The following is a 26,901-nucleotide window of genomic DNA, read 5'->3' on the forward strand; positions in this document are numbered from 1 at the left end:
CCCCCTGGAAAAGGAGTTTCCAAAATCCATCCCTGTCAGTCCAGGATATTCACAACATTCTGTCCTCCTGCTACCTGGACCGGGATGACCGCGCATGCGCTCTGCTGCACAGCCGCGTCCCCGGGCCGAGAAGAGGGAGACCCAGCCATATCCGGTCTGTTCGCTGCAAACGCGGGGCCTGAAGTTTCTGATTAAGGCTCTGCGGGCTGCACCAAGTGTTTATAAAACCTCCCTGCCCACTCCGCTGGCTCCATTCCTCCCGCACACCCACTAACTCTGTTATTTTGCTCTAGTCGCCATTTTCTCACCCACTCTGCCACTCGAGTCACAGGACAGCACTGCGCATGCTCAGCCAAGAGCCCGCAATGCGCAGGTGCGAATCAGACTCCGCAATGCGCATGCGTACGACCCTGGCGCTCTGGATAGGGCACATTCTGTCCCGCATTGAATGCTGGGTGGGAGGACGTAATTGCATATCCAATAAATTTTTATGATCCGATGGTAATTGCAGCTTTATGGTCAAGGTTTAAATTATACAATCAATTGATACAATAAATTGTATCGGCCTCTACCATGCTTCTGTCCTGGGTGTAATTAACAACAAAACAAACCCCTACAGTTAGATGTGAATTCACTGGATTCTTCGCATTTGAGGTGAAGAAGTGATTTATCCTTCCATACACCAAACATTTAAACTCCGTCTTGTCAGTAAGAATGCGCCTATTGCGGAGCAAATCCTTTGAACTTTTATAGCTGGATTGTTCACTGGTGGCCAAACTGAGTAAATGCCTTCACACGCAAGAAATCTCTAAATTTTCTCCATCAGATGTGACTGCTGCTGTGTCAACTAATCAGATGATCGAGTAAACCTTTTTCCATAATTAGCTGCTGAATGATGTTTTCACAGTGTGACTTTACCTAGGCGTGTCCAGCACAGACTTGGATTTCTAATCCTCTGGCAATGGGCTCTACATTCTCTTCTGAAGAAAAAAATGAAAGGCGATGCTGTAAATCTGAAATAAAAACAGAACTTCCAATTCTAAACAGGTCTGGTAGCGTCTGAGGAGAGACATAGTTTAATTCCCAGATTTTCTGAGTATTTCCATCATTTTCTGCTTTTATCTTTGATTAAAGACGTTGCTTCTGAATTGGACATTGGATTTCCTGGTGACCAACTTTTATTTATTCTTGTCTATCCGTAAGTGGAAGCATCTTCCAAACCCTTTCGGAATATTAAAGGCTTCGATCAGGTCATGCCTCACCCTGTTTTCTAGAGAAAACCTGTTTAATCAATTCAATATTTGTTGAAAGTTAAAAATTTTCAGTTCTAACATCAATCCAGTAAATCTTTATTGTTGCCGGGTCTTAAGGAGTTGAGTTACAGGGAAAGATTAAACAGATTAGGACTTTATTCCTTGGAGCGTAGAAGAATGAGGGGAGATTTGATAGAAGTTAACAAAATTGTGAGGGGAAAAGGCAGAGTAGATGCGAGTAGGCTCTTTCCACTTAGATTAGGAGAAATAAACACGAGAGGACATGGCTTTAGGGTGAAAGGGGAAAGGTTTAGGGGGAACATTAGGGGGAACTTCTTCACTCAGAGAGTGGTTAGAGTGTGGAACGAGCTACCATCTGACCTGGTAAATGCGGGCTCACTCTTAAGTTTTAAGAATAAATTAGATAGATACATAGATGGGATAGGTCTGGAGGGCTATGGACTAGGTGCAGGTCAATGGGACTAGTAGAATAATATTTCCGCACAGACTAGAAGGGCCGAATGGCCTGTTTTCTGTGCTGTAGTGTTCTATGGTTCTATGGTTCTACCTTCTCCAGTGCTTCTAGATTCATCTTATAATATGGAGACGGAGCTAATCTGAGTATCAAACTGATAATTGCCCCCAAATACCTGTAAATTGGAAGGATCAGCATTGCAGTGGGCGAGAGGAACATGGTTCCAAGCTGTTATTCACCAACCTCTATTTCGGCCATTTTCCCATCTACAGAACTTAAAATGAAATGAACACATCCAATAAAAAGATTTAGAAAGTTGGTGTTACTTTTGTTTGTGACTCGTTCCCTCGGGTATTCAGTAAATGCTACTCGGAGGTTAGGGACCGGGAAATAAACTACCTGCGTTTCCTTGAGCCTGTGTTCGGTGAATTGGGAGGTTTGGCCCGGGTTGGAGTATCTTGTGTCCCAGGGATGGGCAGTAACCCGCTGATTGAAGCTGCAGTCGCTGCTTTCTGCTGGCAGCGGGTGATTGGAGAGTGCGGGGCCGGAATATTGCTGCTTTTCTGCTTTTCGCTGTCTCACTCACTGTGGAGCTGAGGAAGAGAGAATAATTGATGGGTTTGTTTGAATTCAATAATTCTATAGATTTCGAATGGCCTCGATGTCGGCCTAAGTGTTTTTTTCATTATATTGCAGATTAATATTCGTGAACACTGACCAGGACACATGGCTGTGAGATCAAGCACCTCCTCATTTTTCTCAATCGAAATATACAATCTAATATCTCTTGCTGTACAACCTGTTACAGAGATTGTTATAGAAAAGAGGGAAAGGTTTGCTACAGCTATACAAAGTCCTGGTTAGATCACACCTGGAGCACTGTGCATAGATCTGGGAGCGGCCCCTTTTTAAGGATTAATATTTGCCTTGAAAGTTTCAGAGGAGCCGCATTGAAGAGGTTGGTGGGTTTTGGAAATTGGAAGTTGTACATCCGCAGCTTGTGGCACTATTTCACCTCACTGTCCACTTCATGTTCATGTCTAACACACTCGATACTGTTATTGGCTGAACGAGTCTTCTGTGTTTTAACTAAACATGCTATTATTTTGTAGGAAGAACGAGGAGAGACAGTGTAAATTGCAGGGTTCTGGAGAAAAAGTTGGGTAATGGCAATGATAGGGCGGGCAGAAGGCCCACTTTCCCTGCTGTAACCATTCTAAGATTTTAAACAAATAATATTAGCATGTTAGCAAGTTCTGTAGTTGTGGCCCAGTCTTTAAGGTGAATGGGTTTAAAATCCATTGGGGCCTCCTGACGTAGGTTTGAATCTTGCTGACTGTGCTTCTCGTTATTTCTGCTTGACTGTAGAATTAATTCTCATTCAAATAGAAGAAAAAACAACCAAACAAATCCATTTATGTGACAGTCTTCTGCAAGTCTCCAGTCGGATATGAAACAGAAACTGAGCCAAGTTGGTGACATTTTGTTTTCTGGGCGTTTGTTTCTCCTTAGGCCTCTGTCACACTCCGTGTATCCGTCTGTGTGTGTTCCTCTGTATGTGCCCATGTGCTTCAGTTCCCCGAGGGGTTGAATACATTTTACCAGCACAAACTTTATTTACTTTAGTTGCGCAACTTCATTTTAAAATGTTACGAGGAAAAACTCTCAGGGTAAAAGGTGCAAGAGGAGTTTGTCTATTTCTCTGTATGTTAAACTGCAACAACAATTTATATTTATAAAGCGTCTTTAACCTAACGAAACGTCACAAGGTGTTCCCCAGGATCATTATATAACAAAGTGTGACACCGAGTCACATATTCGGTCAGATGACTAACAGCTCGGTCAAAGGTGAAGAACTGTATTAATGGAGGAAGCTATCGATTTCATGTTCCAGAAAACAGCAATGGTTCTTCTCGTTGGCTCACTGTGTTCAACCTGAACAGACCATTTGGTCAGAGAAATTTATCTCTGGTGAAAGGGATCGGGAATGAAAAAATGCCAAAATCAGCCTTCATGAGCCAAATTTCCAGCTCTGTTAGCAGCTTCCCCGATGGCCGACTGGTTAGGGTTCAGCACTTTCACTGCTGCACCTCAGGTTTGATTCCCTGTCAGGAAATTGAGATTTACTGCCCTTGGGCGAACTGTTAAAACCAATGTTATTGTCTTCCTGGCTGAAAGCAACACAGAACATCTCTGTCAGAGTTAGGGGAGTGAGAGTTAAAGTTTCACATCAGAGCTGGAAATGTCACACGTGCAACAAGTCAAGAAGAGATCCAGAGGGTGTGAAAATGAAAGAGAAGGGCTGTGATGGGTTACAAAGCATTGACTATAGAGCTGGTGGTGCACAGCAGAATATTATTCCTGTATTATCCATGTTACTTGCAGCTCTAATTTCCTGATTTATTACAGTACCCAACATTACCACTGCAGTTTGGTGACCAATAAACAACTCACACCAATGTTTGTTGCCTCTTGCCCGTTTCTTAACTCCACCAAAATTGATTCGACATCTTGATCTTTCAATCTAAGACCCTCTCTCACGAAAGTACCGATCTTGTCGTTATTAACTGTGCGACCCCGCCTCCTTTCCCTTTTTGCCCATCCTTCCTAAATTACGAATACCCTTGAATATTCAGATCAATCACACTGCTCTTTGAAAGCAGCACTCAGGGCCGAATGGCCTCTTTATTTGCTGTACCTTTCTGTCATTTTGTGATTCCTAACACCCCGGTTGCATCTCTCTAAGTTATTCTGGCATTTCATAGCTCAATCTAGCGAGATGTACATCTTACCCTTCTATCCAACACTTTGAATTCCAGACAGTAAACAGATTAGGAACTGAATTTGAAACCAGATTAGTACAACTGCAGAAATGATCTGAACCATTCACTTGAGTTTCAAACACGCAGTGCTTGCACATGAGCATGTACCTTCTTGTATATCTACTGAACAAAATAAGCTCATTCCGATTCTTCACATTGAAAATCAGTTCAAAATAATTTCAAAGTTTAACAACATACACAAGAATGTGGATAATTGATACTATGCACATTCCTATAATCAGCGTCTGGGACAATCAGGTCCTGTGAACCCTTCTCGTGTCTTACATTTCCATTCCCTGCTTTCCAGGGAAAGATTGGGTTCATAACCTGGATGGGTGGGTAGTCCCTGGCTAGGTCAGTCCTCTTCCAGAGAGTATATAAGAGTTATTGCTGTGACAGCCGGTTTTCGTCCCTACTGCAATTAGTGATGATCACAAGATTTTTTATTGAAAACAAATTTCACCATTTGCCATGGTGAGATTTGATCCCCAGAATCCCAAACCAGTGAAAGTACCACTGTACCACAGCCTCCTTTCAAGGTAAACGTGTTTAGAATTTGATGTGGTTCAGTTACTTACAGTGATGAATTTCTGCCGTGTGTTCCCTTGTCAGTTTCACAGGAGCCGCAGTGATGAGGTTGGTGGGTTTTGGAAATTGAAAGTTCTACATGAGCAGCTTGAACAGCGAGTCGAACAATTGCCAGCTCAAATCGAATTGTACGGTTTGTGTGCGGTGTTTCATTTTAACAGGAAAGACGAGGAGAGACAGATTCAAAATAAATTGCTTTGAGGTAAAAGACGAGGGTTATGGAATGAGTTAAATTGTTCTTCCAGAGAGCCGGCACGGACAAGAATGTTCTCCTTCTCTGCTGTAGCCACCCATGATTTTATACTAACAACATCACCCTGTGCATTGAGTCAGTCGTGGTGACTGAATGGTGAAGGTGACGGAGTCCAAATCCATTGGGGTTTCCCGCTTCTCATTATTCTTGGTTTTAACTCTGTGTTTACAGAGTTAATTATCGGCTACATTGAATCAAGTCCATCCAAACACTCGGGCGTTTTCCTATTTCTGTTCATTCACGAAAAATATTCACGAAATTTCCAGTCAGAAATGGAACAAAAACGGAGCCAGGTTGGTGTCAGGCTTGCTTTCTGGGTGTTTGTCCCTCCTTAGAAACAATCTCTTGTCCTCTGTCACTCTCGGTGTCGATGTCTGTGTGTGTTCCTCTGTGTGTGTCAATGTGGTTCAGTTCCTCATTTTTACCATCCAAACATTGTTTACGATAGTTTTGTGGCTTCAGATTAAGATGGTCCAGAGAAAACAAAAGCGCTGTTTTAAAAGATGCAAGAGGACATTTATTTCTGTTTCTTTTTGGGTGGAGACTGTTCAGCTGCTAAATGCCCGGATGTTACAAAGCGGATGATGATTGAAGTTTTCACATGATCTTATGAAGTAGCTGAGAATGCTCGAGGGGCCGAATGGCCTATTCCTGATCATATTTTTCCCACACTCTAATTCAGAGCCGATGCCGGTCAAGGCAATGGTTGTTTCTGCTCTAAATGTGGTACTGAGTCGCCGAGTGGGCTAAGATGCTGGCCGAGGCTTCCCTGCTTTGGGTTCCAGTCCCGCGGCTGCTAAACTTTGTTGTTTGAGACGCTTCCAAAAAATCCTCTGTGCGGCCAGGGGGCGGCTGATCTGTGCCGTGTTGCATTTTGGTTGGGAGAATGGGGAGAGTTGGTTGGGGCAATGGCACGGACTGAAAATCTTATTTCACTGTTACTCCCTGTCTCCATTCTATTATTTTATACAAACAATAGCGAACTTTCACTAGGTAATGTGGCGAATTGGTTAAACCGATGGGCTGGAAATCGGCTGGAGTTTTCTCACGCAGGTTTGACCCCGGTCGTTTATGCTTCTTATCATTCCTGATTTTAACTGACGGTCTGTGGAATGAATTTTCCGTTAAATTGAATAAAAATATCCAAATACCCCGTGTTCCTTATTTCTGATCATCTGCAAACAGTCAATAAATTCGCAATTGGAAATGGAAGAGTAATTGACCACTCCTGATCAACCAATCACAACTGCTCTTTGACAGCAGCAGACCAGGCCAAATGGCCTCTTTCTTTGTTGGAACTTTCTTTAATTTTATGTTTCCCAACACCACGGATGCTCTTTCCCAGTCATTCTGCCATTTTATAACCCATTCTGTCGAAATGTACTTTGTTACCTTGTGTCCTGTCCTTCTGAAGTCAAGACCGGGAGAGAATTCAGTGATAAGTTTTCTTGTCATTTCCAGCAGGAGATTTGGAGCCAGACCAGTTCAATGAGAGTTTAAATGGTGCCAACCCTTCACTGCAGCTCACTGTGTTTTTGAGTGGAGATAATTTCTGTTTGTTACGAAGTGCAGGATGATCTGATTAACTGACGGAGCAGGTTTGAGGTTCCGAATAATCTATTCCTGCTCTGAAACAAAAACAAAACATGCTGGAAAAACTCAGCAGGTCTGACAGCATCTGTGGAGAGAAAGACAGAGTTAACGTTTCGAGTCTGTATGACTCTTCTTCAGAACTAAAGAGAAGTAGGACTTCATATTTCTACTTCCCTTTAGCTCTGAAGAAGAGTCATACGGAGTCGAAACGTTAATTCTGTCTTTCTCTCCACAGATGCTGTCAGACCTGCTGAATTTTCCAGCATTTTTTGCTTTTGTTTAAGATTTCCAGCATCCACAGTATTTTGCCTATTCCTACTCTATTGCTTTTGTTCTATTTCAGTGCCAAAACTTGTGAAGGAAATGATTCATAAATTTCGCCCAGCATGGCTGGGATGGCTAAGGCACTAGCTTGAGGTATTTATGGAGTCGTGAGTTTGCGTCCCACCGCTGCTTAACATTTAGCAGCCCCATTAGGACAAGCAGATGCCACCTCATATTGAATGCATGGTGTTGAATTTTGACAGGAAAAACGAGGAGAGTTGCTGTGGGGAAAAGGTGGGCTGTGGAATTACAGTAGTTGAGTTGCTCTTCCAGAGAGACGACATGCTGAATGACCGTCTGATGGAGCCATCTGTGATTTTATACAAACAGCAGTGACGTCAGTGCAGGTCCTGTGTTCACAGCGGAGTGAATAAGGGGATGGAGTTGGAATCCTGTGGGGTCTCCTCACAGAGGCACAGATCCTACCGGCTTCAGTTCTCATCATTACTGATTTTAATAGTGCCCATGGAATTAATTGTTGGATAAACGGAATCAAAACCAATCAAACACTCCCGTGGTTTCTTCTTTCCGTTCGTCTGTGTGTGTCAATGTGGTTCAGTTCCCCAAGGGAATGGACACATTTTTAACAGAACAAACTTTATTCACATTAGTTGTGCAACTTCAGATCAAAACATATCAGGGTGAAAGTTGGAAGAGGAACTTGCCTCCTTCTCTATATGCCCCATTACAACAACAGCTTACGTTTAGATAGCGCTTTTAACGTAATGAAACCTCCAAAGATTGTTGACAGGATCATTATATAACAGAGTCTGACACTGACACACATATGAAGACGTGGGGCCAGGTGAACAAAAGCTTGTTCAAAGAGATAGGTTTTACGGAGAGTCTTAAAGGAGGAAAGAGAGGTCGAGGTGGAGGGAGGGAATTCCAGAGCTTGGGGCCTCGGTAACTGAAACCTCGGTCACCAATGGTGGAGCGATTATGATTGGGAACGTACAAGAGGCCAGGATTAGAGGGGCACAGATATCTCAGAGGCGTGTGGGGTTCGAGGAGATCTCAGAGATTGGGAGGGGCGAGAACAATGGGAGATTTTAACACAAGGATAAGAAAGTTTGAAGTAAATGCATTCTTTGACCGGGAGCCAATGTAGGTCAGCGAATAGAGGGTGATAGGGGAATGGGACTTGCTGTGAGTAAAGACATGGACAGCAGTTTTGGATGACCTCAGTTTGCGGAGGGGAGAATGTCCACTTACATTCCAGAACTGACAATCTGCTGGATCAGCACTGCCCTGTTTCCAAGACCAATATTGATCCTTTATAAGCTGCCGTTCCCAGAACTATACACAGTCCTCCAGGTGTGATCTAACCAGGGCTTTGTTTAGCTGTAGCAAACCTTTCCCTATTTCTATAACAGCCTCTGTAACAGGCTGTACAATAAGGGGAATTACATTGTTTATATCGACTGAGATGCTTGGTGAGAATAAACTTCATTTAAATATTCAATAGGAAATCAATTGCATAAATAAATATTCCTCTTCATTTCGAAGACAACAAATGAATCCCCAGTTCAACTCTCAGTGTCATTGGGTCAGGGAAACTTTGTTAATTTTTACACACTGAGCATGGACACTGCAGAAGCTCCTGCACCTCTTTCAATATTGTTTTTCTTAACTCAGAGTTTTCAAAAAGGAATTCATAATTATTTGAAATGGAAAAACAATCTGCAGGGTTATGAAGGAAGAGAATGATATTGGAGCTAAGTGGTTAGCTCTTTGAAGAAAGCACAAACCCGATGGGTCGAATAGCCTCCGAATGAGCGGTGTCAGTTTACAATTAGATCAATTTCTCTGCAGCATTCCAAAATGCCCCGCCCCAATCTTATTCCTGAAGAACAGGATCTTGCAGTGCAGCAGGTCTACACAGTTTGAAATTCTATACAAGTCCCTTTGGCATTTTCTCACAAATTGTTTCAGCGATGCCCACGTCCCATAAATGAATAAAAATACAAATAGTGGTTATCACATTTGCTTCACATGCGCAAGGTCACTGGTTCAAAAGCTGGCAGAGACATAATCAAAACTGAATCATCTAATTGTGAGAAGTTGCACAATTCCCATTTGTTGCTAAACAATAACTGAATACATTATCTCACAGCCATGTGTCATTGGCACTTCTCCAGGCTTTGAATGATTTTCTCCAAAAGGCACCGTTATGAGAAAGAGACAATAAATGAGACGAATTACAGTGAGATAGTTCGCACATGTGTGAAGTGTTGAATGACCTGCTGATGTGCTCAGGCATTTTATGATTCTAATTTCAGATCAATTTCTCTGCCGCATGGCTGTTTTTTAGCTGAACTGGACTTCCACAAACCAGGGTTTGGAAGTGCAGTAAGACTGCAGGGTTTGATATACTAAGTCACTCTCTGTGGTTCTGTCCATTGTTTCTGTAGTGTAGTGGTTATCAAGTACATGCAAAAAGTCCCCTGTCTGGAAATGGGTAGAAACACTATCGAGATTTACACATCTAAGTGTGAGGGAAAGTTCCATAATTCATATTTGTTGCTGAATATTAACTGAATATAGTTCCTTGCCACCACATTAAATTTGCCCTTCGCCAACTTCAAAAAGCATTCTCAAATTCAGGAGGGATGAAAGTGACTAGGCACAAAAAAAATACCAGTTTCTTTAGTCAACAACAGGAATTAATGAGCTTACAAATGCAAATTCACAGTTACCTATTGACTGAAAGATGACTACTAGTGTGAACCAAAGACTAGCATTACCCTAAAGGCAGGCGCAACTGATACTGTGATTGAACACAAGGGAATGGGAGAGATGGTAGAAAATCACTTTTCATCGCTCCTCATCATGGATCTTCATTCTTTCATGTGCATCACTGGCCAGCATTTGTTGCCCATCCAGAATTGTCCTTGAGCTGTGTAACTTGTTAAACCATTTCGGAGGGCAGTTAAGAATCAACCACATCACTGTTGGTCTGGAGTCACAGGCGGGTCAGACCAGGTAAGGACGACCGATTGAATTCCCTAAAGGACTGGTGAATGGGTTTGTACAGCAATCAGTGATAGTTTCATGGTCATCATGACTGAGAAAATTCTGAAGACATGTCCGATCAGAATAAACGTCTTTTGTAAATTAAATATGAAATTAATTGCACAAATAACTAATGTTTATATCAAAAACTTCAGAAGGAACCATAGTCCAACTCTTCATTTCATTGGGTAAGGGAAATGTTCATTAAGGCAAACTGCATGGATTCTGCAGAAACTCCTTCTTCAAAAGGGAATTTGGAAATGGTTGAAAGGGAGAAATTTCTGATTCATGGAAAGGGAGAAGGAAACTGGGACTAATTGGCAAGATCTTTGTAAAAGGCTGGTTATAAATAGAATGGGTGGAAGGTCCTCTTACTGCGCTGTGCCATTTGATGATGACATTGTTGATCAGTCTGTCTCCAGCATTCCTAATGAGAACAGCCGAATTCCATTTCTTCAAAACAAAGACCCAAAGTGCTGCTGCATGACGTCACCGTTTAACATTCCAGACAGCTCCATTGGGATCCAGGCAGGGAAATGTTCCTGTAGCGTTGTGGTTACCCCACTCATTTCGCATGTGTAAGTTACTCCATTCGATGCTCGGGGAAAACATTATCACCCAACTGTGTGGAAAAGTTGTATCGCTCCCATTCCTGTTTGATGTTGAATGTGAACTGAATGCAGGATCTTGCATCCACATTAGATTCGCTCTTCACCATTTCTGAAGATAACATTCAGCAAAATAAGAAGATGTTTCTGCTGGAAGCGGGTGATTGGAGAGTGCGGGACTGGAATATTGTTACCTTTTCCTGTCTCACTCACGGTGGAGCTGAGGAAGAGGCGATTAATTGACGGGTTTGTTTCAATCCAATAGCCTCATAGATCTGTATTGATTTAGATGGGGGTTCACGATCGTTCATATTCTTTGTTATGTCTGAAATGAATATCCAGAAACAGAGCTTGGTGTGGGAACTAAGTGGGTGACAGCCGAGTTTTCAACGTGGGAGGTGGGATGGATATTCTTGTAGTTTCAGGGCCCCGAAACAAATCAGAGCGTTAAAGAGTAATGATGGGGAGAAAAAAAGTGCCAGCTTCGTCCCTGGGTGGTCTCGAACCACCAACCTTTCGGTTAACAGCCGAACGCGCTGACCAATTGCGCCACAGAGACTTGATAGAAGAGCTTGCACTCTGTAAGATATCCTAAACCAATGGCTCAGTGAGAGAAAGCTTCAGATTGCCGTGACTGCAATGACAATTATTCCCTATCAGTTTTACTCTTCCCAAATAAAAGTTGGGACATTCATTGTGGACACATGGAAAAAGTCTGATCCCACCCACTGCAGACACATCCATGTCACCGGGATCCAGCTCTCCTACAACCGGTGCCGTCTCCCTTCGAGTCTTTCCGTGTTTTGTCTGTTACCAAGTATTCTGATAGTCCCGAAGCCGGTAATTCTAAAGGGGTTTCTCTGTTACACAGCGAGTGGTTAGGATCTGGAATGCACTACGTGAGAGTATGGGTAGGAGGCAGATTCAATCGCGGATTTCAAAAGAGAATTGGACAGAAAATGCAGGTCTCCAGGGACAAACGCGGGGTAGTGAGACCAGGTGAGTTAGTTTCCAGAAGAGAAAGAGATCTCCCTTTTCAGACGGAGTTAAGGAGATTTATTTCCTCTCATAGGGTCATTCGCCTGTGGAATTATTTTCATCAGAGGTTTGGTCATTGAATTTACACAAGCCAGAATTAGACAGATTTTTGATAGACAAGGGGGTCAAACGTTATGGGGAGCAGGCAGGAAGGCGGAGTTGAGACCACAACCAGATTTGTCGTGACCTCAATGAATGGTGAAGCAGGGTCAAGGGGCTGAATGTCCCACTCCTGCCCCTGAGTCTTTTGTTCCTCCGACCCAGGCTGAATGGCCTCCATCTGTGTGTAGCCTTAGCACTGATTCTCTGACACTATGAGGCGCTGGAGAGGCAAATGGCCAATTCCTGCTTCTATTTGTTATGTTCTATTTTGGAGCTGTTACCACCCAAGGCAATGGTTAGTTTACCTTTGATAGTGGGAGCGTGGCCGGCTGGGTTAAGGTGTTTTATTTGGCCTCTGTTCTCTTCGTGGGTTCGAATCAAAATTTCATTTGATTTGTTCTTTCAGTCACTTCACCTGAGCATCGGCTCGTGGCCGTGATGTACTAAGATCTTCATCTTGGCAGGAAGAACAAGGAGACGCAGTATGAATTGCAGGGTGACTAGGGATATGTGGGGCCGAACTCCCTCTTTCTCTGTTATAACCTTTCTGTGATTTCATATGAACAAGATTGAAATTGATGTGAGGTTTGTAATTGCGGATGAGTGGTTAAGACAATGGGTTTGAAATCTATTGGGCTCTCCCCGTGTAGGTTTGAATCCTCGCTGTCTGCTGCTCCTTATTTTAGATGAATCCAGAATTAAATTAATTGTTGGTGAAATGGAATAAAAACTTTCCAAACACTCCCGTGTGTTTCTCCGGCTTCTGTTCCGCATTTCTTCATTTCCGTTCATCTGCAAGCATTCACCAAATCTGCAGTCTGAAATGGAACAATAATTGGAGAAGCTGGTGACATCCTAACTTTCTGGGTGTATGTGGATCCTGAGGCCTCTGTCACTCTCGGTGCATGTGTCTGTGTGTGTTCCTCTGTGTGTGTCAATGTGGCTCAGTTCCCTGTGGGGATGAACACTTTTTTACCATCACAAACTTCATTCACATTATTCGTGCAACTTCATGTTAGAACATTATGGTCCCCCGTCTTTTCCCCGGAGACCTGAATTTTCTGTCCAATTCTTTTTGAAATCCGCGATTGAATCTGTCTCCCTCACACTCTCAGGCCGTGCATTCCAGATCCTAACCACTCGCTCTGTAACACAGAAGCCCCTTCAGAATGGAACACTTTATGTGATGTTGCCTCTCTTCATTCTTCCGACCAACATGAATCACTTCACACTTCCCTACATTAAATTTCAGGTTCGCTTTAACAGTTTACACGAGGAATTCCTGTGCATTGTGACAGTTCACACAGCGGTAAGAAAAAAGTTAGCTCCTGATCAGGAGTTGAACCTGGGCTGCGGTGGTGAAAGCACCAAATCTGAAGCACGAAGCTCTCTGGCTTCCAGTGAAGCCGAGGGGAGTTTTCACTCAGAAGCCAGCGGCTGTGATATTAACAAAGCGGGATGGAGAAAGACTCAGTTTGAGCGGTGACACTGCACATGTGAAAGCAGCAAAACTTTAAAAAATGGCAGCGCCTAACATGGGGCTCGAACCCACCACAGACATTAAGAGTCCCACGCTTAACAGGTAAGCTAGCCAGGCAAGCTAGCCAGGCAGACACAGTCATTGCTTCCTATGCAAAAATTCAGGGAGATCAATGTCTCTTCCGCCCTGGAGCCTCAGCTTGTTCTGAATTTCAAAGTGTGAGAGATAATCGACCGACAAAATCCACAAGGTTGCAATGCATTCCTCTCAATCAGCAGTAACATCATTCACATCTTCCACTTCTTTGCTGCACCTCCTTCCAAACATTGCAAACTCCACTTGCATCTTTCATCCTGATATTTTTCTCTTTGACATTTTAATATGAATCTGCACAATTAATGTGAGTTAAGTTTGTGATGGTGATTATGTATCCATCCCCTCGGAGAGCTGAAACACAGAGGAACACACACAGGCACATACACCGAGAATGACAGAGGCCAAAGGAGAGACAAACACCCAGAAAGCAAAGATGTTACCAACTTGTCCAATTATTGTTCCATTTCAAACTGCAAATGTAGTGAATGTTTGCAGATGAACAGAATTAGAAACACGGGGGTATTTGGGTGGTTTTCTTTTTCATTTGACTGATAATTTATTCTGCAGACAGTCTGTGTCAATCAGGAATGAGAAGAAGGGAGTTGGCAGGATTCGAACCACATGCAAAAACGCCTGAGCCACTCAGGACAAAGAGGTAAAGGCTGCATGTTGTTTGTTTAAAATAATAGAATGAATACAGGGAGTTCCAGTGAAAGAAGGTCTTCCAGTCCGTGCCATTGTCCCACCTTTTCCCAGTCACCCTAGGATTTACACTGTCTCTCCTCATTCTTCCAACTGAAATACAACACTGCACAGCTCAGCTGCCCCTTCACCGCACGGAGAATTTTTGGAAGCGCCTCAAATAACAAACCACCAGAAAGTTTGGCAGCGGTGGGAGTGAAGCCCAAATCACCAGAGAGATCGAAACCTGAACCAGCGGCTGAGCCCACTCGGCCTCACTACCACATTCAGATTAGACACAAACATTGTCTTCACCAACATTCACACTGAATTAGAATATAAAAAATTATGATCAGGAATTGGCCATTCGGCCCCTCGAGCGTTCTCAGCTACTTAATAAGATCATGTGAAAGCTTCAATCATCACCCAGTAACATCTGGAGGTTTAGTTGCTGAACAGTCTCCACTCAAAGAAAAGAGAGAAATGTTTTAAAACTGCTCTTTTTTTCCCTGTACCACCTTAACATGAAGCCACAGAACTAACATGGCCAATGTTTGGGTGGTAAAAATGGGAAACTGAACCACATTGACACACACAGAAAATCACAAATATGTGTGTTGTTAAGATTTGAAATTGTGCTTATTTTCATACTGTCTTTCAATGTTCAGAAAGTGGAGCTGTGATCAGCTTATAGCTCAGAAGATGTACAGCAAGAATGTACATAACAGGCTGATGCTAACAGTGCCTGTTTTAACTCGGTGAGCTGCATCTGACGATTGAGAACATTTAGTTGCCGCTCAACGAGTCCGGTTCCAAATTCCCTGCCATAACTGAAAAGAAAACTCGCTGAATTTGCTGAATGTCTTGAATTCAAAGCATCATATGGAAGGTAAGAAAATTCATCTTAACCGTGGTATTAGGAAAAAAAAATGACAGAAAGTTACAGCAAAGAAAAAAGGCCATTCGGCCCTTGGTGCTGCTTTCAAAGAACAGTGTGATTGGTTGACCTGAATACTTTTAGGAAGAATGGACAAAAAGGAAAACGAGGTGGGGTCGCGCTGTTAATAAGGAACGAGATCGGTACATTAGTGACAGAGGATCTTAGATTGAAGGATCAAGATGTGGAATTAGTTTGGGTGGAGCTAAGAAACAACAAGAGGCAGCAAACATTGGTGGGAGTTGTTTATAGGCCACCAAACTGTAGTGGTAATGTTGGGCATGGGATAAATCAGGAAATTAGAACTGCATGTGACATGGGTAACACGGGAATAATATTCTGCCGTGCACCACCAGCTCTATAGTCAGTGCTTTGTAACCTATCACAGTCCTTCTCTTTTATTTTCACTCCCTCACTCCGACTCTGGGTTTATTCCCGAGTTTTGCCCTTGTGACATTTCCAGCTCTGATGTGAAACTTACACTCTTACTCCATCATTTCTAGCAGAGTTTTACAGTGTTATTTACAACCAGCAAATTAATCACATTGATTTGATCAGCTCGCCCAGGAGGAATAAGTTTCAAATCCCTAACCAGGAATCGAACGCAGGCTGTACTGATAAAATTACCGCATTCTAACCACTAACCCAGCAGTTTGACACATTCAGGCTGCTTGTGGCATTTTCCCTTTCCAGATCCCTTTTTCCAGGGACAAGTTTCTTTGACCAAATGGTCTGTGTCGTTTGAACACAAGTAACGTCTTCAGCCAATGAGAAGAGCCGTTGCTGTTAGCTGGAACATGAAATCGACACTTTCCTCCTTTAAGACAGTTCTTAAAGCCTTTGACAGAGCTTTTAGTCATCTGACCGAATATGAGGCTCGGTGTCACACTTTGTTATACAATGCTCCTGGGGAACGCCTTGTGACGTTTCATGAGGTAAAAGGAGCTTTATAAATATAAGTTGTTGTTGTACTCCATACATAGAAAAAGACAGACTCCTGTTGTCTCTTTCATCCTGATATTTTTCACTGTAACATTGTAATGTGAAGTTGCACCACGAATGTGAATACAGTTTGTGCTCGTAAAAATGTGTTCACCTCCTCGGGGAACTAAACCACATTGACCCCCACACAAGAACAAACAGAGATATACACCGAGAGTGACATGGGCTTAAGGAGAGGCAAATGCCAGGATGAAATCATGTCACCAAATTGGCTCTTTTTTTTTTCATTTCCGACTGGAGATTTGCAGAAGGCTGACAATGAATGGACATAAGAAATCACGGATGTGTTTGGATCTCTTTTCCTCGATTCAAACGATAATTAGTTCTGTCTGCGTACAGTCAAAGTCAGAAATAACAGGAAACGTAGTCAGCAGGATTCGAACCTGCGCAGGGTAACCCCAATGGATTTCTAATCCATCGCCTTAACCACTCGGCCACGACTACAGAGATTGCTCCTACACCATTATTAGTTGTATGAAATCAGAAAGGTTACAGCAGAGAAAGCAGTTTTTCTGCCCGTCTTGTCATGGCCATTACCTGGCCTTTTCCCCGGAACCCCGAAATTTATCCTGTCTCTCCTCATTCTTCCCACCAAATTGGGAATGAAAGACTGAGAAGGATCACATAAGCTTAGAAAGCTCACAGCAACCGTTGTTTTCATTGGCTGACAAAGTCGTTTATCTTGAACCTAAACAGGCAGTTTTGTGGTGAAAGAGATCTGAACTGAAAAACAATAGGCAAAAGCAGCGTAGATAAGCCAAATCGAAAATTATTGGTGCAGCTTCCCTGGTGGTCTCATGGTTAGGATGCGGTGCTCTTAGCGCTGCGACCCGCATTTGATTCCCGGTCAGGGAATGTCAATTTGTTGGAACGAGTGTTGGTTATTCATTGATTGGAAACGTTTAAAACTCCACCAGAATCAGGGGAGTGTGGTTTTAAGTTTTGCCTCAGAGCTGGAAAACAGCACACTTAGTTCAAGTGGGGTAAGGGAATGAAGGAAGAGGAGAGGAGAAGGGCTGGGTGCAAAGCACTGACTATAGAAATGTTGGTGTGAGGCAAAATATGGGTGGGAGAAGTACGAAATTTGCTGCCTACTGTTTGCACTGACACAAATATCATTCCTGAAGGATCAACCAATCACTACTGCTCTTTGAAACCAGCACGCCCGGCCGAATGGCCTCTTTCTGCGCTGTAACTTTCTATAATTTTATATTTCCCAACAGCACGGGTCATTCTGCCATTTTATAACCCACTCGAGCGAGATGCGCTTTCCTACCTTGTATTCGGCTCTTTTGAAACCTAAACACGGAGCAAATTCAGCGAGTTTTCTTGTCATTTCCAGCACGAGATTTGAGACTAATTGAGCGACACGTTAATGGTGCCAATCCTTCACTGGAGCTCACCGCGTCCAAAGAGCACTGCTCCCATCAGCCTGTTATGTAACTTCTTGCAGTACATCTGCTGAACAATATAAGCCGATCACAGCTCAGCTTTCTTCACATTGAAACCCAGTGTGAAAATCAGTTTCAAAGCTGAACAACTGGGAGGAGAGAGTGACTGTGGATAATCGGCACTAGGCACATTCCTGTAATCAGTATCTGGGAGAACCAGGAAGATGAGATCCAGGTGTCTCTTTACCCACGAGTTTTACCCATTCCCACGAACTGACTGTCTCTGCTTCAAGCCGCTAATTAACCTGGGGTTTGGACGGGTAGAGGGAGCTGGAGGCGATACAGGGACAGAAGCAGAATGAGATGCGACATGAAAGTGTTTTAAATTTGATGTGTGTCAGTTGCTTTCACTGATCAATGACAGTCTTGTAAGTTTCAGAGGAGCCGCAGTGATTAGTCGGTGTTTTTTTTCTTTCAAGCAGCAAGATTTTAAAAGTAAAAACATAAAAGACTGAACCTTTCTATATATATCCTACAACAACAACAGCTTATATTTATAAAGCGCCTTTTACCTAATGAAACGTCATAAGACGTTCCCCAGGGGCATTATATATCAAAGTGTGACACCGAGACACATATTCGGTCAGATGTCTAAAAACTTGGTCACCTCAATGTTAATTTCATGTTCCAGATCACAGAAACCGTTGTTTTCATTGGCTGAAGAAATCGTTTATCTTGAACCTAAACAGGCAGCTTTGTGGTGAAAGAGATCTGAACTGAAAAACTATAGGCAAAAGCAGCGCAGATAAACCAAATCTAAAACTGCTGGTGCAGCTTCCATGGTGATCTGGAGGTGTCAGCTGTGGCTCAGTTCATAGCACCCTCGCCTTTGAATCAAAGGGTTGTGGGTTCATGTCCCACTCCCAGAAAACCAAGAACTGTGATTGTACTCGAAAGAAGTTGCAATCTGTGACTGTTGGTAACTCGAAAGAGTTTCCTTGGTGGTCTGGTGGTCAGGATTCGGCGCTTTCACTGCCGTGGCTCGGGTTCAATTCCCAGTTAGGGAATGTTGAGTTATTGAATTTGTGGGAACGAGTGTTGATTTTTCATTGATTGGAAACGTTTAAAAGCTCCACCAGAATCAGAGAAGTGAGAGGTTAAGTTTCGCCTCAGAGCTGGAAAACATCACACTTGGTTCAAGTGAAGTGAGGGAATGAAGGAAGAGGAAAAGTTGCAAAGCACTGGCAGTAGAAATGTTGGTGTGAGGCAAAATATGGGTGGGAGAAGTACGAATTTTGCTGCCTACTGTTTGTGCTGGCACAAATAATCACTCCTGATGGATGAAACAATCACTACTGCTCTTTGAAAGCAGCACGCCCGGCCGAATGGCCTCTTTCTGTGCTGTAACTTTCTATAATTTTATAGCAACAACACGGGTCATTCTAACATTTTATAACCCACTCGAGCGAGATGTACTTTCTTACCTTGTATTCGGCTTTTTTGAAACCTAAACAAGGAACAAATTCAGCGAGTTTTCTTGTCATTTCCAGCATGAGATTTGTCACGAGACTAATTGAGCGACACATTAATGGTGCCAATCCTTCACTGGAGCTCACCGCGTCCAAAGAGCACTGTTACCATCAGTCTGTTATGTACCTTCTTGCAGTACATCTGCTGAACAATATAAGCTTATCACAGCTCAGCTTTCTTCACATTGAAACCCAGTGTGTAAATCAGTTTCAAAGCTGAACAACTGGGAGGGGAGTGACTGTGGATAATCGGCACTGTGCACATTCCTGTAATCAGTATCTGGGAGAACCAGGAAGATGAGATCCAGGTGTCTCTTTACCCACGAGTTTTACCCATTCCCATGAACTGACTGTGTCTGCATCAAGCAGTTAATTAACCTGGGGTTTGGACGGGTAGAGGAAGCTGGAGGCGAGACAGGAACAGAAGCAGAAACAGATACGACATGAAAGTGTTTTGAATTAGATGTGTGTCAGTTGCTTTCAGTGATGAATAACAGTCTTGTAAGTTTCACAGGAGCCGCAGTGATTAGTTGGTGTTTTTTTATTTCAAGCAGCAAAATTTTAAAAGTAAAAAGATAAAAAACTGAAACTTTCTATATATATCCTACAACAACAGCTTATATTTTAAAGTGCTTTTAACCTAATGAAACGTCATAAGACGTTCCCCAGGCGCATTATATATCAAAGTGTGACACTGAGCCTCATATTCGGTCAGATGTCTAAAAGCTCGGTCAAAGGGGGAGGCTTTAAGAACTGTCTTAAAGGAGGAAAGTACCGATTTCATGTTCCAGCCATCAACAATGGTTCTTCTCACTGGGGAAGAAGTCACTTGTGTTCAACCCAAACAGACCAATTGGTCGGAGAAAGTTGTCTCTGGTGAAAGAGATCGGGAATGAAAAAGAAAATGTCATAAGTTGCCTCCATAATGCAAATGTCAAGCCTTGTTGGTAGTTTCCCTGATGTCCAGTGACTGGGAATCGGCGCTTCCATTGGACCAACAGCGAATAGGGTGGAGGGTTTTGGAAATTGGAAGTTATACATGAGCAGCTTGTGGCGCTATTTGACCTCACTGTCAATTTCATGTTCCAGATCACAGAAACCGTTGTTTTCATTGGCTGAAGAAGTCGTTTATCTTGAACCTAAACAAGCAGTTTTGTAGTGAAGGAGATCTGAACTGAAAAACAATAGGCAAAAGCAGCGTAGATAAGCCAAAGCAAAAACTGCTAGTGCAGATTCCCTGGTGGTCTAGTGGTTAGGATTTGGTGCTTTCACCGCCGTGACTTGGGTTCGATTCCCGGTCAGGGAACGTCGAGTTATTGAACTTGTTGGAACGAGTGTTGATTTTTCATTGATTGGAAACTTTTAAAAGCTTCACCAGAATCAGAGAAGTGAGAGTTTAAGTTTTGCCTCAGAGCTGGAAAACATCACACTTGGTTCAAGTGGGGTAAGGGAATGAAGGAAGAGGAGAGGACAAGGGCTGGTTGCAAAGCACTGACTATAGAAATGTTGGTGTGAGGCAAAATATGGCTGGGAGAAGTACGAATTTTGCTGCCTACTGTTTGCACTGGCACAAATATCACACCTGATGGATCAAACAATCACTACTGCTCTTTCAAACCAGCACAGCCGGCCAAATGGCCCCTTTCTGTTCTGTAACTTTCTATAATTTTATAGCAACCGCACGGGTCATTCTGCCATTTTATAACACACTCGAACGACATGTACTTTCTTACCTTGTATTCGGCTCTTTTGAAACCTAAACACGGAGCAAATTCAGCGAGTTTTCTTGTCATTTCCAGCACAAGATTTGTCACGAGACTAATTGAGCGACACATTAACTGTGCCAATCCTTCACTGGAGCTCAATGCGTCCAAAGAGCACTGTTATCATCGGCCTGTCATGTATCTTCTTGCAGTACATCTGCTGAACAATATAAGCATATCACAGCTCTGCTTACGTCACATTGAAACCCAGTGTGAAAATCAAATAAAAAGCTGAACAACTGGGAGGAGAGTGACTGTGGATAATCGGCACTGTGCACATTCCTGTAACCAGTATCTGGGAGAACCGGGAAGATGAGATCCAGGTATCTCTTCACCCACGAGTTTTACCCATTCCCACGAATTCACTGTGTCTGCATGAAGCAGCTAATTGACCTGGGAGCTGGAAGGGGAGAGGGAGCTGGGGGCGAGACAGAAGCGGAAAGAGATGCGACATGAAAGTACTTTGAATTTGACGTGTGTCAGTTGCTTTCAGTGATGAATGTCTGCCATGTAAGTTTCACAGGAGCCGCAGTGATCAGTTGGTATTTTATTTAAGCAGCAAGATTTCAAATTAAAAAGATAAAAGCAAATTACTGTGAATGATGGAAATCTGAAACAAAAGCAGGATATGCTGGAAAAACTCAGCAGCTGGAGTGAGGGTCAATGTTTCTAGTCTGTACGACTTATATTCAGATTTTCAAAGTATTACAGCACCAGCGTGGGGCTCGAATCTATGACCCAGAGATTAACATTCTCATGCTCTGCCGACTAAGCTAGCTAGGAACATGAAAAACTGTTTTGTATCCCAACATACATGGTTAAACCTACTGCTTTCTACCTGATACCTCAGCTTGACCAGAATTTTAAAGTGTGGAATGTAATCGGCCAACAAATGCCCCAAAGTTACAATGCATTCCTCTCAATCATCAAGAACATCATTCACCTCTTCAACTTCTTAGCTGCACCTCCTTCCAAATACTGTGATCGATTTTCCTCAGGATTAGTTCCTGGATTTAATATTTACCTGCTTTGTGTCCTCATTTTGAAATTAGAATCGCTTCAATATCCAACACAAATTGAATTGCAAACCTGACGGGCAAACAATGGAAAACAAGTCACTCGGTAACACAAATCCCATGGTGCTCATTTTCAGATTCATAACAGTCAGATTTTCAATAAAATGAAGGAATTTTACAGTGAAAAGTTTAGAAAGTTGGTGTGACTTTTATTTGTGACTCACTCACTCGGGAATTCTGTAAATGCTGCTCGGAGGTTTAGTGACCGGGATATAATCTACCTGTGTTTTCCTGAGCCTGTGCTCGGTGTATTGGGAGGTTTAGCCCAGGTTGGAGTATCTTGTGTTCCAGGGATGGGCAGTAACCCGCTGATTGAAGCTGCAGTCGCCGCTTTCTGTTGGCAGCGGGTGATTGGAGAGTGCGGGGCCGGAATATTGCTGCTTTCCTGCTTTTCCCTGTCTCACTCACTGTGGAGCTGAGGAAGAGAGAATAATTGATGGGTTCGTTTGATTCCAATAATTTCATGAATTTCTGATGGGTTAGATGAAGGTACGTAGTGGGTCCAAATCTTTTCTCATTGTATTTGACAGAAAACGTAATTTTAAAAAGAAGCTGTTTTTGTGGGACCTCACTGAACAACAAAAGACCTGCCACCGTTTGGGGATATCTTGCAGCCCAAGAACCCAATGACAACCTGGAACTGTGTGGCAATGATAGGTGCTGAGGGGGAAAAACAGTAAAAATCTTCACCCCCTGGGTGGTCTTAAATGACCAACCTTTCTGTTAACAGGCAAACACGCTGACCAATTGCGCCACAGACACTTACACAAACCTGACTGACAAGGTATCCTAACAAGGGTGTCAGTGAGTCTAATCTTCAGATTGCCGCTACCCAGATAGATATCACGCTCTATCAGTTTTACTCTTCCAAAACAACGGGTGGGACATTCATTCCAGATACATGGAAACAGTCTGATCCCACCCACTGCAGACACATCCATGTCACCGGGAACCAGCTCTCCTACAACCGGTGCCATCTCCCTTCGAGCCTTTCATTGTCTTGTCTGTTACCAAGTATTCTGATTGTCCCGACGCCGATATTAGGTTTGAATTCCTGATGTGCAGTAACGAGAATCCTTTCAATGTCTCAGATCAGTTAATTTCGCTGATAAAATTAGAGTCACTGTTCCAGCGTCTTAAAGAAGGGAAAGCTGCCTTGACTGTCTCTGGTCAGTCGGGCAGTTCACCCTTCATTCGCATTGGATTCCAATCCTCAAAGTGGATTTTCATTTCCTTCTTGAGTTCCCTTACTACATCTGGCAGCATCTTTGGATTGAGAGGCATTATTAACATTTCAGATGCAGTGCAGTTCTGATGAAAGGTTACAGACCTGAAATGAAAACCAGGTCTCTCTCTCCACAGTCACTACCAGATCTGCTGTGAATTCCAGCATTTTCTGTTTTTATTTCAGATAACCAGCATCTGCAGTATTTTGCTTTACTTTAACTGATCAGTGAAACAGAAAAATCCTCAGGGTACTTGACAGGGCGGATTTGGAGAGGAAGTTACCTCTTGTGAGAGAATCTAGAACTCGGACTCGCTGTTTAAAAACAAGGGGTCACCCATTTTAAATGGAGATGAGGCGATTTTTTTTCTCTCAGAGAGTCGTGAAACTTTGGAACTCTGTTCCCGAAAAGGCTGTGGAAGCAAAGTCTTTGAATATTTTTAAGGCAGAGGTCGATATATCCCTGGGAAGCAAGGGGGTGATTGGTTATCAATGATAGGTGGGATACAGATTTCAGGTGACTATCAAGTCCGCCATGATCTTATTAAATGGCAGAGTAGGCTTGAGGGGCCGAATGGCCTACTCCTGTTCCTTTTTCTTATGTAGTGCTAAGAATGAGGCACCCATTACCAGTCGATTTCGAGATCCATGTCTGAAAATGTCTAGGTAAACACACACTGTAAACAGATTGTTCACCAGTTAAAATTGGAAAGGGATTCACTCTCATCCCATTTACTGACACAGCAACACAGTCTTGCTAGTGGGAGACCATACTTCACATGTGCAAAGTGCTTTATTCAGTTTGCCCACACGGTAACACACCAACTTTAAAAGTTCAAAAGATTTGATCCATAATCAGAGCAGAGATGTTGACAAGACACGGTTTAAATGTTCCATGTATCGGTGGAAATGTTACTAGCTCACCCCATCTGCTGAGACTACACTGAGTTCAGATCTAACTGTCGGGGTTTGTTCTACATCCAGGTGAGAATTGCTGTGGACCCCGGAGCAATTTGGCCACTGAATCATTGATTCAACAATTTTATGTCTTGCCGCTATGGCACCCATTGTATTCTGATTACAGGACAGAGGCTTCTGTTCTACAACGTGATCTTTCAATGGCGGATCGACTACCCAGCATTCGCTGCGGGGCAGAATGTGCCCTATCTTCACAACTGCAGAGCCAGACGCATGCGCAGTGCTGTGTGTGGTGGGGCATGCGCATTGCGGACGGATCCATGAGCATGCGCAGTACTGGTCTGTGACTGAAGCTACTCAGAGCGCGGGAATGTCGAGTGGAGCAAACTAACAGAGTTAGTGGGTGTGTGAGGAGGAATGGAGCCAGCGGAGTGGGTAGGGAGGCTTTATAAAGACACAGTGCAGGCCTCAGACCCCAAGTAACAAGGTACCGGTCTTGTGTTTGCAGAGAACGGGCCGAAAACGTCTGGATTTCTCCCTTCGCCAGGGCCCGGGTGACGGCCGCCATCTTTATAGGGGTCAATGTGCAGCAGGGCGCATGCGCGGTCATACTGGTCCAGGTAGCAGGAGGAGAGAATGTTCTGAATTTCTATCCTCGACTGACAGGGATGGATTTTGGAAACTCCTTTTACAGGGGGTTAGAAGGGGAGGATTTACACACAGCAAACTCAAACCAAGAGAAATGTTTGTTCTTTCTGAATTCAAGAGAAACGTTTGTTCTTTCTGAATTTCAATCCTGGATTGACCATGATGGATTTTTTGAATTCCATTTACAGGATGTTAGAAGAGGAAAGGGAACTCAAGGGATACTTGAGGGAGATGAGAAACTGAAACCAAACATCACGTCAAAATCTGAAAGTCTCTTGATTCACCAGGACCTGAATAGCACCAGCCTTTGAATGTTCTGAGTTTGAATGTTTCAGTTACTGGGTAAAAAATCTCTTGCTCACATTGTGGATCTTACCTAAAATCTTAAATCTCTGTCCCTTAATCTTTTCATAATCAGCTAATGGGAACAGCTTTTATTTAACTATCTTTCATAATCCTGTACACCTCTATCAAATCTCCCCTCAAGCTCCTTTACTCCGAGGAGAACAAACTCAGTTTCTTGAATTTAATCTTACAATTAAAATCCCTCGACCCATTCTGATAAATCTCCTCTGCCCCCTCTCAAGGACACTCACATCCTTCATAATGTGTGGTGATCACTGGTTTGCACAGACCCAGATATTCTGTGTCTGTGACATCATCACACATCGACAATTACACGGTGACATCATCACACATCAACAATTACACGGTGACATCACTCCGCTTCCCGGGTATTTCCTCAACTGGGAGATTTTTCTCTGACTCCAGTGTTTCTGCTATCTTTCCAGCTGCAGGCTCCAGCAGGAGAGTTTAAATTTGAAAATGGTGATATTGTTTCAGAGGTGAATATTTTTCACCACCCATCTACAATTTAGAGCTTTTAGTGCGGTGCTCTGTTTTCTGGGAGAGGTTCCAAGTCTCTGGGACTGGTGTGGCTCCTTTACTGAGGATCTGAATTCATGTCCATCCATTGCTCAGTTTCACCTCTGCCCTCCCTGATCACCTCTCTGCCATTGTCCACCTTCCTCTGTCTCTAATACTGGATCTATTTGAGTTATGTTTAGTATTTTATTGTTACTTCTGCTGACTGTGTCTCAGTGAGGTTTCCTCCGCTGCCCATCCTCTGACCATGTGCTGCTGCCTTCCCAGCTTTATCTTCCCACTGTATCTCTCATAGTCAGGAATTGTTTTTCCTGCGCTATAGTCCATTTCTATTCCACTTCTGAGCTTATATTGACCATCAAATTCTGCACTATTTTTACTCCCTGTAAATCATTCTGCGAACCCTGAAATGTTTACTCTGTTTCCCTCTCCATAGATACCAGCAAATATTGCCAATCCCCAGTTGCCTGTGGAGAAGATGATGTTTGACCTTCTTGAACCGCTGCAGTCCGTGTGGTGAAGGTGCTCCCACAATGCTGTTAGGTAAGGAGTTACAGGTTATTCACCCAGTGATGATGAAGGAACAGTGATATATGTCCAAATCAACAACAACAATTTGTATTTATAAAGCACTTTTAATGTAAGACAATGTTCCAAGGCATTTCACAGAAACGTTACAAAGCACTGAGCCACATGAGGAGACATTAGGGCAGGTGATCAAGCGTTTGGTCAAAGAACTGGGTTTTACAGAGTAAATTAGAGGAGGAAAATGAGGTAGAGAATGGAAATAGGCGGTCTTGGTGATGATGTGGATATGTGGTTGGAAGCTCATCTTGGGGTGAAATATTTCACCATGGTTGTGAACAGTCTGGTTCAGTCTCAAACAGTTGTCAGGGAGAGGGATGTAGTCGCTGTCTAGGGAGTGGAGTTTGTAGCGGGGACTGAAGACAATGGCTTCAATCTTCCCAATATTTAAATGGAGGAAATTTCTGTTCATCCAGTACTGGATGTCTGACAAGTCAGGACGGTGTGTGACTTGGAGGGGAACTTGGAGGTGATGGTGTTCACATACACCTGCTACCCTGGTCCTTCTCATGGGTAGAGGTTGAGGGTTTGGGAGATTCCGTCAAAGTTCTGGTCTATTTGTAGGTCTATGAAAAGCCCTCTCCTCACCCCCTGCTTCTCCCACTCCTCTCTCT

The 26,901-nt window shown here is 43.2% G+C and overlaps 1 protein-coding gene and 3 non-coding genes across 4 annotated transcripts in view; 2 read left to right on the forward strand and 2 right to left on the reverse strand.

Moving 5' to 3' along the window:
• The window catches only part of LOC144698514 (uncharacterized), a gene marked incomplete at its 5' end in the record, with an annotated part of 136,789 nt that overhangs the window by 43,878 nt on the left and 66,010 nt on the right, over positions 1-26,901 (forward strand). The gene's annotated exons all lie outside the window — the stretch shown is intronic.
• trnan-guu (transfer RNA asparagine (anticodon GUU)) lies at positions 11,417-11,490 on the reverse strand. Its single transcript has one exon. It is a non-coding gene; the product is annotated as a tRNA-Asn (tRNA).
• On the reverse strand, positions 16,630-16,711 carry trnas-aga (transfer RNA serine (anticodon AGA)). Its single transcript has one exon. It is a non-coding gene; the product is annotated as a tRNA-Ser (tRNA).
• trnae-uuc (transfer RNA glutamic acid (anticodon UUC)) lies at positions 20,422-20,493 on the forward strand. Its single transcript has one exon. It is a non-coding gene; the product is annotated as a tRNA-Glu (tRNA).

This window comes from Cetorhinus maximus, chromosome 23 (genome assembly GCF_964194155.1).
Source record: "Cetorhinus maximus chromosome 23, sCetMax3.hap1.1, whole genome shotgun sequence".
In the NCBI taxonomy this organism is placed as follows: domain Eukaryota; kingdom Metazoa; phylum Chordata; class Chondrichthyes; order Lamniformes; family Cetorhinidae; genus Cetorhinus; species Cetorhinus maximus.